Source organism: Pygocentrus nattereri, chromosome 12 (genome assembly GCF_015220715.1).
Source record: "Pygocentrus nattereri isolate fPygNat1 chromosome 12, fPygNat1.pri, whole genome shotgun sequence".
NCBI lineage: Eukaryota > Metazoa > Chordata > Actinopteri > Characiformes > Serrasalmidae > Pygocentrus > Pygocentrus nattereri.
In genome coordinates this window covers 21,865,010-21,877,248 of record NC_051222.1, presented here as the reverse complement: position 1 = coordinate 21,877,248, position 12,239 = coordinate 21,865,010, and the positions used below count along the sequence as shown (strand labels likewise).

At 40.1% G+C, this 12,239-nt stretch overlaps 1 protein-coding gene across 4 annotated transcripts in view; it reads left to right on the top strand.

Annotated features, from left to right (window-relative positions):
* Nucleotides 1-12,239, top strand: part of bcl9 (BCL9 transcription coactivator) — a 62,115-nt gene that overhangs the window by 27,899 nt on the left and 21,977 nt on the right. The gene's annotated exons all lie outside the window — the stretch shown is intronic.

The following is a 12,239-nucleotide window of genomic DNA, read 5'->3' as shown; positions in this document are numbered from 1 at the left end:
TCATGTGCTCAGTCAGCCAATGCATGTTTGGTGTCTAAAGTTTGCTTCTATAATTTTGTACTGAGACTGTGATGATAATGTAGCTAACGAGTAGTGGAAGCTGTTTTACGTTTGCGTCCCATCAATTGACAAGTTGGAAAGTTGTTCAAGTACAATTTCTGAGAAACTGACCTCACAGTCTACAGTAATAAAGTACCGTTTCGGGGTGTTTCAGCTCGAAAAACGGCGAGTTGTGAAGCATGTCAGTGAATGGGGAACGATTCAATTTAAGTGTGAAAATGAACATGAATTTATTTGTGTTCTGTAGCAGGATCTGCTACATGAGCTGTAAAGTCTCATAACGCTGTGGTCCCCTGCAGCTCATTTACTATACACAGCAGCACAGTCATGACCTCACCCCCAAACATGTTCTGCCTAGTCACATCCCCAACAAAGTCCTCCAATGAGTGTGTTCCCAATTGAATATAGGATCGACGCCCAGAAATCTCGCCTTCACAGATGAGATTTTCAGTCTAGGTTAAATCGGAGTATGTAATAGCTGAAATAAAGCATTTCTTTCCCTCTCCTTATCACAGATGTTTATAAAATAGGTCTCCTTTAAACTGTGTTCGATCTCGATTAACTTCAGATCGGACAAAATTGATGCTTCAAGATGGCTGCTACTGTTTTTAGCCTTGCCTATTGTTTGGTCTATTTTTATAGATACCTTTGTTTTGAGTGGTGCTAATTGGTGGGATCTAATCTTAATTACTTGTTAGCTACATTAGTCTTGTGGCTCCACTACGAAACTGAAGTAGCAAACTTCAAATGCCAAGCATGCCTTTGCTGCCAACATTTGTCTGTGAGAGGGAACACACTGCGATTTACATTTTTGCCAAGCTGTTCCTTTGGAATTCCTTGGAATTCTCCAGCATTCGCTTTTGTGAAAATCTCAGCTATGAAAAGGAGGTAATGAATTGGAATGGATAAGGTGCAGAGTGACAAAAGCTATGTGGGCTGAAGAGTGTGCTGAATTAGAATTGACCCTGTTTAAGGCCTCCACATACCCAGCGATCCAAAGACTGAGTGGTGTACACAGGGAAGGGAATAGAAGTACTTTGTCGATGACAGAAAATAGATGACTTATGGAAAATCGCTAGAAGCTTGGCGGCCATGTCTGCACGAGGCTGTATGCTGCCTCCCATCACTGCTGCGAGAATACTTTTCTCCTCTTCCCTTGCTGTGCTCGAGGACGCGCTTCAAACAAGGCTGGAATGAGTGGCTCGTCTTTTTTCTGTGTCTTTTGTTGTACTTTGGCCAATGGATCTAGCATTCGTACAGATGGCTACAACAAGCAGCTGCTTATTATGGCTAGATGACAGTTTTAACCATTAAGACTTCTCCGTTTTCATCACAGAAAGTGATTATCCAGAAAGTTTTTTTTTCATTACCTTGCTGTAATTTTTTTCCCCTAATATCAATGACAATTTGAAGGAAACATCTGTATTATTGTTATTGTTGCTTATTATTATTATTATTATTATTATTATTATTATTAGGATTATTATTAACATGTTTTAAGAAGGAATATTTAGGTCAATAACTTAGTGTGAACTACCCAGATGAATTCAACCAATCACAATCTGTCCAACACCACATTGTGTATGTGACAACCACAACTCAAGTGAAGCAAGATCGAGTAGATGAATACTTGACAGACATTTGTCACTGTTTATTTAAAAGTTGGTTGATACTAGCTTATCAGTGTTTGTTTTGAAATCGAGGCTATTAAGAGAGTTTGTCTCAGTTTGTTGCAGTAAAAACCTCTTCTCTCCTGAGAATGCTTTACATTAAATGTTGGAACGTTGCTGTGAGGATTTGATCAAATTCAGCTACGAGCATTAATGAGGTCAGGTACTGATGTTGGATTACAGATGTCACTTCATCTCATCCCACATTTGAACAGAGCTTCATCGCTCCAGAGAAAGACGTTCCCCTGCGCCACAGCCCACGGCAGGGGGGCTTTATACCCTTCTAGCTGGTTCCTGGCATTGGGCATGATGACATTAGGCTCATGTGCAGCTGCTCTAGAACATGCCATTGTACTGGTTAAAGATTTCTGTGGAGGTTATACAAGTCTGTGTGCACGCACAACTGAACTGTGTCAGCAATCAGTGCCCTTTGAAGTAGCTGGATTTGCTCATTAAAAGGGATTTCTGGCTACTCTTGGACATATAGTGTATGTAGATCAAACCAATCTATAGGGACCCACCAGACAGTCCAGATTTTTACTCAAACCTAACTTGCAGCACATAGAGAAGGAGCAAAAAGTGGGGGTCCATGAGGACCAGTTTGAGAACTACTGATGTAGATCAACAGTACAGAAGCTTAATTCATAGAAAATGATTGCCATTTAAATCACAATCAAGATATTTCTCAGACAATATAAAAATGAGATTTTCCCAAAAATATTTGCCCTAGACTGATCCTTGCATACCTTTCAGTTTGGAAACTAAGTCCCTGTTATTTTGTTATTTTATGATCTCAGACATTTGAGCTGATCACAATTATTTAATCAGATTTGAAATTATTTTCCACAGTTGTTAGCTTTCACAATCTTATGCTTCCATTGGAAGAAAGGGTGAATTTGGTGTGTTTTTATCTGTTAGACTGAGGCAGATGCATGTAAATAATAAATAGAAAAATATTTGGAAGATGGAAAAGACATTTGTGAAGGCATATCTTCACATGATTCTTTCAAAAACACCAGCAACAGTTCAACAACTTCAGGTGTAATAACCCTTATAGGGCTGCAGTAGCCTGCATTGTTACTTGACGGTCAGGTCAGCTAGTGCCATGTGTAGTGTTGTGGTGTTCTAGTTGCAGAAGGTTAGCCACTGGCCATTTTGTGGAATGTGCTCAAGGAATCCTCCTTTTAGAGTCGGCTTCACTGGTTGACCTGCGAAGCCGAGCTGATCAGAATGCATTGGCTCTGTTGATCTGAATCCTGCTCTTAGCTCCCTAAAGCCATAATTATAATCTCGAATAAGAACTTGGGTTTGCAGGCTCCCCAGGATGCACAAACCTGTGGATTGAGTGTCTCTCTCGCCCCCCCCCCCTCCCTCCCTCCCTCTCTCTCTCTTTCTCTCTCTCTTTCTCTTTCTCTCTCTCAATCTCTCTCTATCTATTTCTGTCTATTTCTACCCTCTCTCGCTCTCGCTCGCTCACTCACTCGCTCGCTCTCTGTGTGTGTCTGTGTCTCTGTCTGTCTCTCTCTCGGTGGGTGTGGGTGTCTCTCTCGCTCTCTCTCGGTGGGTGTGGGTGTCTCTCTCGCTCTCTCTCGGTGGGTGTGGGTGTCTCGCTCTCTCTCTGTGTATGGGTGTGTCTCTCTCGGGGGTGGGTGGGTGTGTCTCTCTCGCTGTGTGTCTCTCTCGCTCACTCTCTCGCTGTGTGTCTCTCTCGCTCTCTCTCTCGCTGTGTGTCTCTCTCGCTCTCTCTCTCGCTGTGTGTCTCTCTCGCTCTCTCTCTCGCTGTGTGTCTCTCTCGCTCTCTCTCTCGCTGTGTGTCTCTCTCGCTCTCTCTCTCGCTGTGTGTCTCTCTCGCTCTCTCTCTCGCTGTGTGTCTCTCTCGCTCTCTCTCTCGCTGTGTGTCTCTCTCGCTCTCTCTCTCGCTGTGTGTCTCTCTCGCTCTCTCTCTCGCTGTGTGTCTCTCTCGCTCACTCTCTCGCTGTGTGTCTCTCTCGCTCACTCTCTCGCTGTGTGTCTCTCTCACTCACTCTCTCTCTCTCTCTCTCTCTCTCTCTCTCTCTCTCTCTCTCTCTCTCTCACTGTGTCTCTCTCTCACTGTCTCTCTCTCTCTCTCACTGTGTGTCTCTTGCTGTGTGTGTGTGTTTCTCTTGCTGTGTGTTTTTTTTCTCTCTCTCTCTCTCTCTCTCTCTCTCTCTCTCTCTCTCTCTCTCTCTCTCTCTCTCTTTCTCTTTCTTTCTTTTTCTCTCTCTCTTTCTTTTTCTCTCTCTCTTTCTATTTCTCTCTCTCTTTCTTTCTCTCTTTCTCTCTTTCTTTCTCTCTCTCTCTCTCTCTCTCTCTCTCTCTCTCTCTCTCTCTCTCTCTCTCTCTCTTTCTCTCTTTCTCTCTTTCTTTCTCTCTCTCTCTTTCTTTTTCTCTCTTTCTTTCTCTCTCTCTCTCTCCCTCTCTCTCTCTCTATCTTTCTCTCTTTCTCTCTTTCTTTCTCTCTCTCTCTCTCTCTCTCTCTCTCTCTCTCTCTCTCTCTCTCTCTCTCTCAGAGTGTGTCTCTCTCACTCACTTGCTCTTGTTGATTCCTTTTTAAATTGCAGCCGAGTTGAATTCTCCTGGAAGCTTAGAGCATTTCTGCCTGTTAGCAGTGAGAGAGAGGGAGGTGCAATTTGATTTTACTGGAAATACCATTTAATGTATACTAAAGCCCTTTATCTGTAGGATCTAAAGGTCCCACAAAACTTGAAGGCTTTTTATTACAGGATTTGTTTTTTGATAATTCTGCTACTGTGGATTTTTCTCCTGGAAATTGGGCTTAACATGGTGTTTGGCTGCAGCCATGGAATAATAACTGTGCAGAGTTTTGGACAATTCTCTGAGCTCTTATAGGCTAATAGAAATACGGACTTAACCTACTATGTGTAACTATTTCACTATATTTTAAAAGATAATGGGAAGTTAAAGCCTTTTGTTTGAGTTTCATCCATAAAGGTGGAGCAAAAAATGTCTGTGTGGAGAATTCACCATTAACAGGAAAAGGCTGACATGAGTGATTAGTCAAAGTTAGCTAAAGTCATGATTATGATGGTAGATTACTCAATGAGTGTGAGTACATGCATTCAATAATCTGATCATAATCAGACTTCTGCAGTTGTCTGATTTTTCTAATGTTCATGTAAACAGCATACTCTGATTTCCTAGATGGGAGTGAGGTCTAGAAATGGAGAGCTAGGTTTTAGTTCAGTAATCAGATTTCTCAGTGCCTGTAAACTCTTACTCAGATTATTTGCTTGGTTCCAGGCTGTGGCAGTGGAGCTAAGCGAGCAGCATTGTTATGAGATGGCAGGAAACCACTTGAAGTGATACTGAAACAGACTACATGTTTGATAAAATGAAAGCTTTACTTTTTTTTTTTTCATCTTCTTAAGTGATGTATTTTCTGATGTGATTCCCAACTCTTTGTATTTTCAGGTAAAGTTGCTCAATATTTAATTTATTTAATTATTTATTTTTGAAAGCCCAAGCTGAGTTTTACATCAGGTCTTCTTCTGTGCGTTTATTGGCTGGTTGCATGTGTGAATGTGTGATTGAGTGTCTGTGTGTGTGTATTTAGCCAACATACCCAGTTCATATTTATTTTGTTGCACTGTAATGTAAAATAATTGCTCATATAGTTGCAGTCATCTCCAATAATAGTATTTAGGTGATTATGCAATAATTGTGACAGACCTGTGTAGTTTGGTAATTGGTAAGAAATTACAGATGACATATTAGTGTGAGTATCTACTATTTTAAGTGCAAAAATTTGATGCTGTTGAATTGCCACACAGATGAAGCGATTCATTTCTACACACTAGTGGAAAGCATATGGTTTGGACCTGTTTCTTACAAAAAAAAAAAGAAAGAAAGAAAGAAAAGAAAAGGATGAACCTGGTAACAAGAGTGGCTCATATATTATGAAATTACATAACCAAAATCATCATCAGTATAATAAATTATGTCTTGAGTGAAGATGGTTTTTAAAATATAAATGCTAAAAGCTCCCCAGATAGGACTCCATTCACTTTCAGACTTTATAGTATACCACATGCTCAGACAACAAGTACAGTTTAAACATGAGTGTATTAGGGGTAAGAATCTCTTGGCACCTCACGATTCAATTACGTTTCAGAGGGCTGTGATGCGATTATAAAATGATTATCGATGCATCTTTTTTTTTTATACAGAATATTTTTCTATTATCATTTATTAATAAATTCACTGCTCTTGTTTGGAGCACATGAGACGCTGCTGCCACTCATCTGTGATAATATGCACAGTTACGGTGACATCCTGTGGCAATAGATGTCCACGCAGCACAAGCTACAACTATCCTACCGTTTTTTGTTTTTTTTTTTCCCTCAGTGATACCATAACTTCGGTTTTGATCTCGTAGAGGGGCGTGGGGGTGGGGAGGGTCGCAGTGTCAGTAAAATTTCTTTGCTGTATCTCTGCTCCAAAGTGTGCAATATAGTGCATAAGCCCCTTTTCTCAATGACTGCGTATAGTCGCAAATCCTTGGCAGTAAAAGTTGCGCTAGAGTTTGTAATTCGCTTCCAGTTTGGGTGGAAGCTTTCACATCCCTTGCTCGATGGTCCTCTGGTTGGCAGCAAGTACAACCAGATGAAAAACGGACACATGGTTTCTCATGTTTGTCCTTTCCAAAATATTTTAGTTTCGTGTGACACATCTTGCGTGTAGTGTGGCTCATGTCCAGGTCCCTTTCCTCTTCAGCTCTATAGAAGCCAAAGTGCTTCTGTACGCAAGCTCAGGGGTTGGCAACCTGCGGCTCTTTTACAGCCCTGGTGTAATTCTCCACAGTAGAATTAGAATGTTTATGTAAATATAATATAATCCTCCTTTGAAGTAAAATAATGCTCTGCTGATCATTTTAACATTTGTCGCCCTATAACCCTGAAGATTGGCATGCACACTGCAGCTCATCCAGCTGTGTTATTGCTGCACTTCCCTACTTCCATGTTCCGTCAACATTTACGTTATAAATTAAAATTTAGAAAATCAATTTTTGACATTTGTGAGTCGATTCAGAATCGTCCACGTCTGCATCACAATGCATCCGAGAATCAATTTTTCCCCCACCCCTATGTGTGTATGTGTGTGTTTTTAAATACAAATACGGATTAAACGTACTTGCAGATATGTGCGTGTGTGTGTAAATGGCTCATGAGTGTTCATCACCCTGCAGCCAGTCAATAATCCATCAACTGTGGACAGACCTGTGTGTGTGTGTGTGTGTGTGTGTGTGTGTGTGTGTGTGTGTGTGTGTGTGTGTGTGTCCATTCCCTTTTCCCTGCAGGCAGCCAAACACTGCAGACAGAAAGGGGGGCCAGAGGAATATGAAGGGGGGTAAAAGGGAGGAGGGAGAGATTGAGAGAGAGCAACATGAACATTCAGAGGGACTGAGAGAGAGTGTAGGAGTTTCTCACTGATCAGTTGTGGCTTAGTTTCAAAATGAGATTTACATAATATGCCCAGTCTTTTAAAACCAGCACAAACAAAGAGGATACGGTGTGTGTGTGTGTGTGTGTGTGTGTGTGTGTGTGTGTGTGTGTGTTCTCTAATTTATGGTGGTCCACTTTAGCTAATGCCAACAGTGACCAGCTCATCTCTCTCTCTCTCTCTCTCCCTCTCTCTCTGTCTCTTCAGAGAGTCTTCATTTATTGTCTTTCATGGAAACCACTGTCAGCGATCAAAGCCAGGCATCAGAGTAAAGTGGGTAGGGGGAGTGAAGGGCTTGTGTTATGCATGCACTCTCAGTCAAATGACTGGGCTTTTAGAAATCAGTTCTGAATTCTGCATGTTGTGATTTATGGGGTTTATTTTGTTAGAGGGTGGCACAGCAGACATTTGATTGTTGAAGAACTGCACAGTATATAGAATTACAACTCTGTAGAATCTTTTAAAAATTTATATACAAAATATTGGAAATTGAATCTTGACCTCTGATGCATGCAAGCTGCTTGCATCTTCCAAACATGTATTAATGTATTCACATTTAACATAAAACAATTTTGTGTTTCTCTGTTGAAAAAGGTATCGTATCAAGGCACCACTGTATCAAATCAAATAAAATGTAGAATTTTGTGTATTGTCGCACCCCATCTATCCACCCATCTGTCCACATTTTCATACACCTTTTTGAACATTACTTTTTTCTTTCTTTTCAATACAAAATTGAAAAATGGTTACACCTTCTTATAGGTCCGCATTAAATCTGAAGATAAATTGTGCCTCATCCCCGTTCCCTCTACCTCCTGGATGGCTGTGTTTAAGGTGAAAAAGAGAAAACAATTTGGAAAGGCTCAGCCTCAGATAAGTCTCTGAAATAAGAAACGAATGAATATGAATGTTCTTCTTTTTCTCTGTTTGGTTCTGAGGGCAAAAGCCTTTCAAAGTCATAGCGGCTTGAGCTTTTAGGCTGCAGAGAGATTTTTTTTAAATTTATTTATTTGTTTATTTTAATGTTGGTGCGATGCTGGCTGAATGCATGCGCGTGCACACACACACACACAGTTTGGCTCTTTTGATTGGGGGCTTTGCAGCCCTTAAGCAATGCAAAGTGGAAGTGGGAGTCTTTGCTTTGCTTTAACTTGGTAACAGAGGCAGGACCTTTTCCTGTAAACAGTCCATTACACAGTTCATATAGTGGTACTGGCTCAGCGGCCCTGTGGCCCAGAGTGCTGCTAAGAGCTGTATCTGTAGATTAAGGCCTGAAGAATATGCAAATGGTCTCCGATACTGATTTCAATGAGAAGTTCTGATAATTGATAATATCGGCCCAATGTACATTCACATAGTGAAAAAAAAAAAGAAAGAATTGGAAGCTTTACCAATTATATTTTTGTCGGTTGTGAACTGTGAATTGTTGTATGTTACATCCATTGGTCACATTTCTTAAATTAAATATTAAACATTTATTCCCAAACAAGTTCTAAATGTTGTACAGGGGCAAACTGTTGAATTCACCCTTATTTCACTTATTTTTCACCACCTCACTTAAATATTTTGTGCTGTAGGATTGAGTATTTTTCATAGTTTTGTTATTTTAGCTGTAGTTGTGGGTCGAGTTCAAATCTACAATTTCTGTAATGCTGTAGTTCAGCAGACTCTGTAAAGACTTTCATAGGACCATGAGATCGTTAAAATCCTTGCAAATGACAGGTCATTATACTAGACCGGTCTGTTATAAAAAAAAAACGGACTTACTATATCTTGTGGAAGTCAGAGACCACCCTCCGTTATTCATTTTTCAGCAGCCTGGAAAAAAAAAGCAGAATGTATTTAACAGAAAACTTCATGAAGCCTCAACAACTAAGTGTTTCACTATTTATCCTATGTCTTTAGTACATTTCCCTTGTTTTTGGGAGACTTGCTTTTCTATTTTTCATCGTATCGTATATAAATAATAGAATAATATTCATCCAAAGGTATATTGGCCTGGCTGTAGTGTAGTAGCCCAACACTTTGCCATCCTGATCTGTCTGGTGACGCTATGTAACTATACTTTAGCCTGGATGCATGTATTTGTGGACTTATCTGATATGTGCTGTCTTTTGTAACTCATTGTTTGGGAGTGGAATTGAGTCATGTAGCAAGCACCTTGACAGGAAGCTCAAGCATTTCAACTTGAATTTTGTTGATGAACATTTGAGCTGTTTGTTTAGGACATAATGGCTATGCTGCAGTTAATGATTGTAGGCCAGTTTTGAAGTGGACAAAAAAATAATTCTGAGAACCATGTTTATAGTAATCAAACCAGGGAAATCGTTTACTCAGCTGGAGGTGGTTGGTACTGTGGTGGACTCATTGTATTTTAGCAAACCTATTAAACACAGGCGTTTTTTCCACATGTGAGCATTATAGTTCTGTTTAATTTGACTGATTTATGAAGCTAACTGTCAGCTGTTAAGCTAACTAGTCTATCTAAAATCTAACTGATTTTAACAGCGTTTTGTAAAGTTGTTTGTTCCTGAACATCAAAATAATAGCAAATACAGTAAGATAACGTTCGTCTTGCCTGAAAGACAGCATAAATCTGTCTGGTAATACTGTGGACACTGAGCTGTGAGTGTTCTCATCCACACAGTTTAAATGAAAAATTATTGACCTTCGGGGTAAAATGAAAACAGCATTCCACTGATTATCAGGATGGCATGTGTCAGGATGGCATTACATTCCTCAGTAGCCACCGTTTCACCATTTCTTAGTCTAATAATTATGGCTAACTGTGTCAGATCCATTACTCTTAAGCTGTATTAACTTTGTAGCTCCAGTGTTTAAAAAAAAAAAAAAGTAAATAAAAAGCAAACCACAACAGGCACCACAATAAACTTGTCTTGGCTGAATAACTACATTTGGGGTAACAGGAAAATTGAGTACATTTAGATTTTTTGGGTTTGTACTATAACGGTGTTTAAGGAATATACCTTGCAAACGGGTCTTCTGTTGCTGGTGACTGCAACACAGAAGTTTCTGAGACAGAGCTTCAGTAGAGAGGGAACCCCAGTGGTGACACAGCAGTGTGTTCGTAATGGAGCTCTCTCAAAACACACATACTGACTCGTACTGACTGTTCCAGTAGTGCATATGTGCGGCAGACGACTTCATTGGAAACTCTTTGAAAGAAGAGGGTGGTCATAGACTGTAGGAAAGTAATGCATTAGGCTTCGGGGTGGGGGAAAAAAGGGGATTCCCAGTGTGGCGATTCTGCAGTGTGTCAAATTGCAGTTATTCTTCAAAATAAGCCAAATGATTCCTCTGTGTTTTCAAGCCTGTACATTTTCTTGACTGGCTCTTGATTGGTTTGATTAATTGATTTTGAATCTATGCTATCGCTCTTGCCATCAAGTTTCAATTTTGAGCATATGTAATCTCTCTGGGCCGGTTGCGATCTCTTCATTAGAGTGTCTGGGGAAAAGCCGTGAGGAATTTTGGGCTAAATGTGATGGAGAACATGGATTTATTAGGGTGGAAGCACACTGAGCATGAAACTTTTATACCAGTCCAACTCCTTGTTGAAGGGGTGTTTCAACATAGGGAGTGATGGTGTGTTCTTCAACAGTGTCCAATGAATAAGAAGCCTACCCTTAGCCTCATGGATGTAATGAAAATAAGAATGACCTGAAAAGCTCCCTAAAATGTCCTTCAAAAAGTATAAGCATTACAGGTGATAAATAAATGTTAACTCTTGCATGGCAAAAACAGTTCCTTTAACTAACGATAGCGTTTCACTTACTAGCTTGTTTAAGTTGTTCATTGATTTTTACTGTGGATGCTAAAAGAACACAGACTAAAGGAATTTAGGGTAATCCACCCTCAGTGGATTTCGGTACAGTCCACTAAAAAGTTTTAACAAGTTGTCACTAGGTATGTATTCTTGTTAGAAGATCACGTTAAACTTAACTTCAGCTTAGTTAAATATTTCAAATATTGAAGGATCATCACTAGATGATCATATGCAATGTAAAAACAATGGTAGTTCTACTCTAAGCTGCTGAACTATGAAAGAAATAGCGAGTGTGTTAGAGTGAATAGCAATATGGCTGTTAATATCTATGACCAAATCTCAGCACAGATGCTATTCACAGTAACACACTCCTCGTTATGTTCGTTTCTTAAATATCTCTCCTGCGCTCTGTGATGTTGAAGAATTTGACCCTTTCTGGTTTGTAAACTAACATCGCATATTGCGGTATATGGGTGTGTGAGATGGTTTTATGGACAGTTTCTTATGGTTTGTGTGTTTCGACCCATGCTCTGAAGTGTGTGGACCAGCCTTCTTCAGTCCTGAATACTTACTGGTTTACTTTCTTTGCCCCTTCCCCCTTATTGGCTTCATATTATTTGTATTTGGTTGCCATGTCCAGTACTTTCACCTCTGTTATCTACTCTGGGCAGGAAGTGTAAGAGCATTCTGGAATGTTTGTTCATGGTAGGTTGGGTGGAGTCGCACATCCCAGATCATTGAGTCTATGATGCGTCAGCCCACACCCCCGCCCCAGTCCCACTAGTCTACTTTTTTCCTCACAGTTAATCGAGACATGGTTAGCTAATGCAGGCAGTTTATGTTATTAAAAAAAAGCAGTTTTAATGTTCTGATTATTTGGCTCCTGACAGATTCCTTCACTAGTTATTGGTCATTAAAGATGGCACTATATCACTTTTTCCGATGCTGGCACTGATAGAGACTCTTTCCTCAAACCTCCTAAGCTCTGAAATAAGCTATTTGTTCTTGATTAAAGCTGCACTATGTAAGATTCAGAGAATTTGAGACCCCTGGTGGAGTTGTGTATTTGCATACACGGGCGGAAGAACTTTTTGTAATGTCAGTTGTACTTCATACTCTTTTCCCTAAGCAGATGAATCTGATGATTGTGAGGGCGTTGGAGGACTCGTCTTCCAAAGATATAGCTGAATTATGTACTGTTGTCATCATATTTTCATCAGTATAATGTTGATTTTAGGTTT